General features: G+C 42.4%; 1 pseudogene; it reads left to right on the forward strand.

Moving 5' to 3' along the window:
• Positions 1-2653: 2653 nt before the first annotated feature.
• Positions 2654-3035, forward strand: LOC114036270 (annotated as a pseudogene).
• The last annotated feature ends 136 nt before the right edge of the window (positions 3036-3171 follow it).

Genomic DNA, 3171 nt, shown 5'->3' on the forward strand with positions numbered 1-3171 from the left:
AGAAAGAAAGAAAGAAAGAAAGAAAGAAAGAAAGAAAGAAAGAAAGAAAGAAAGAAAGAAAGAAAGAAAGAAAGAAAGAAAGAAAGAAAGAAAGAAAGAAAGAAAGAAAGAAAGAAAGAAAGAAAGAAAGAAAGAAAGAAAGAAAGAAAGAAAGAAAGAAAGAAAAAGAAAAATCACCTTTGTCCTTGGATAATGTTGACACAATTTAGCTAATCTAGCACAGGCAGATTTCATCACGTGTAATTTTTCATCCAAGATTTTTCCAAGGGCACATGTTATTTCCTTTCCAAAGGGAGTCCATCCTCTGAAAAATATGCTATTCAAAACCCTTTTTTCCAGCCCCCTCCCCTAATGACTAGTCCTCATTAGCTGATGGCAGGTGCATGGACTTGGAAACAGTATTTGCACCCAGAATTTCTCACAGGGGTAAAATTGTATTCACCTAGAGCCGGGCGAGGAAGAAGGCTGTTTGGCATCCTTTAAAAAAAAAAAATAACTAGGGCCTACATTTATATGAGAGGTTGTCTAGACATTTATTTGGGAGAAATATTTAACTTGGATTGGCCATCCAGCCCTAAAGATGAATACAGAATTGAAACACTTCACTTGAGATTTTTCTGGATGGAGATGTTTAACTTCAATGCAAGGAGACTGACACTGAACCCCCGTCCCGTTAGCAGAAGGGTCTTGGTAGGTTGGAGCATGATTTCCACCCTTTGCCAGCTCTGTTGTGATATCCCTACAATCAGAGAAGCAGATGCAGATGTGGGCAAACATAGGCACGCACATGTACACAGACTCACTTCTGTGAACAGCACATTTCTGAGGGTTATTAAGTGAGAAGACTGGAACACCCATTGGAATTTTGGAAGCCATGGGGAGAGGAGGGTGTGCTTTATTGGACTATACCCTGAAAGGTGTTGCTTCCACAATCTGAGCCTCCCTCCCCTTCCCCACCCCAACCCTGACTTTCCACTGGGGGGGCTCATGGATCACTGAGCTAAGCTCAACTAATCACACTGTGTCCTTTTTAATAAAGATTTAATGCTTTCCCGCCACTGCAGGGATCCTGGCTATGTCACATTCCCTACAGAATGTGATAAAGTAATTGACTGGTACCCAGGAAAAGCAACAAAATGATGATAGGACAGTGTGGCACAAGGGGAAAGAGTATTATACACCCATACACACACACACACACACATCTATATGTGCACACATACATACATGTCTACATATGTGTGTATATCAATTAATCAATAAAATTTAGTAAACACCCATTATGTGCTAAGTGCTGGGGATACAAAAAGAAGCCAAAGACAGCCCCTGCCCTCAAGGAGCTTACAATCTATGTAATGCATAGATGCAGATACTATATATATACATATACATATGCATATGTATACATACATACATGCATGTTTGTATGTCTTTATTGTCTCCTTACAAGTAGAGATAGTTTATTTTTGGCCTGGGGTCCCTAAGCATGGTGCTTGGAACATGGCCAGTGCTGCATAAATGTTTATTTAATGAAGGATTGATTGATCTGGAGTCAGAAGAACTGGGTTCAAATCTTGACTGTGTTGCTTACTGCCTGTGTGACCTTGGACTCATTATTAAGCTTCTCCAGGCTTCCATTTCCCCAACTCAGGCTACAAGGGGCTGGATAGATAGAGCCCTGGACCTGGGTCCAGAAAGACCTAAGCTCATATCCAGCCTCAGACAATTACAGACAATGAAACTCCGGGCAAGTCACTGAACCTCTGTCTGCCTCAGTTTCCTTATCTGTAAAATGGGGATAATAATACCACCTACCTCCAATGATTGTCATGTTGATAAAGTGAGATGTTTGTAAAGTACCTTGCAAACCTTAAAGCACTATATAAATGCTATCTACTGTTGTTATAGTTACTATTACTATTACTTACTGTTACTGTTATTGTTACTGTTACTATTACTATAAAATGAGGGCTCTCTCGGACTGCCACTGAGGTCTCATTTAGCTCCAGAGTTATGATCCCATAATCTTATCAGTGGCACAGGGTGGAAAGGTTTCCGTTTAGGGGCAGGTATTGTTATGTAGAGAAGTTTCCAAGACCATCCCACAGAATCCCTACTTGATAAAATCACACCTCCCTGTATGGGAAAGCTCACCTCAGAAGTAGACGAAGCGATTTGTCCAAGGTCACATAGGCAGCAAAAATCAGAAGTGAGATTTGAACCCAGGTCCTCTGAACCTGTTATATACTAGATACTTAATAAATGTTTCTTGAACTGAATTAAATTGCACAGATTAACCTGTCTCTTACGCTGGGTGCCATACTTCTTTAAGGGTGAGTTCATTGATTAAATCAAATTTTCCCACCACAGGTAAGTAATATGCTCTGGCACTTTGACCAGGGTGGGGGTGAATCTTGAGGGAATCAAATCAATCAAAGACATTCCAACTAAGTGGAGAAAGGCTTAGATGGATTTAGATATTTCTGAGGTGGTGCAGTGGATAGAGCACCAGAACAAGAGTCAGAAAGACTCATCTTCCTAAGTTCAAATCCAGCCTCAGAAACTTTACTAGCTGTGTGACCCTGAACAAGTCACTTCACCCTGTTTGCCTCAGTTTCCTCATCTGTAAAATGAGCTGGAGAAGAAAATGGTGATGGATTCGAGGTTTCTGCTGGGCGCTGGGGTGCTTGCAGTCCAGACCTTGAGGGCCTGTGGCCGTGCTCAGGTGGCTGCTCTCTCCATGGAGGAATCCCTTCTGATGAGGAGCAGGCTGCTGGCTTGGAGAGAGAGATTATGATGGCTGCAAGGGGTGATTTGGATCCATACAATCTCCTAGCCCCAAAGGCAGCTCCAGGGACTAAGGAAGAACCTAACCTGGTCCCTTCCATCACTGACAAGCGAATTGTGGGCTGTATCTGTGAAGAGGACAACAGTGCAGTCATCTGGTTCTGGCTTCACAAAGGCTCGCGAGATACAGCGTTGCCCTGACTGTGGGACCCCATTACAAGCTGGTACCCCACCTGTTTAGCCACTGAGCCCCTGGACTGGTTTACTTGAGATGTGTTGTAGTGTTTTCTTCCCTCCAATGAAAGACTAGCCATTTCCCTGGCTCTCCCATAATTAAAAGAAGAAGAAGAAGAAGAAGAAGAAGAAGAAGAAGAAGAAGAAGAA

The sequence above is a fragment of the Vombatus ursinus genome, unplaced genomic scaffold, assembly GCF_900497805.2.
Source record: "Vombatus ursinus unplaced genomic scaffold, bare-nosed wombat genome assembly UNPS02009824.1, whole genome shotgun sequence".
In the NCBI taxonomy this organism is placed as follows: Eukaryota; Metazoa; Chordata; class Mammalia; order Diprotodontia; family Vombatidae; genus Vombatus; species Vombatus ursinus.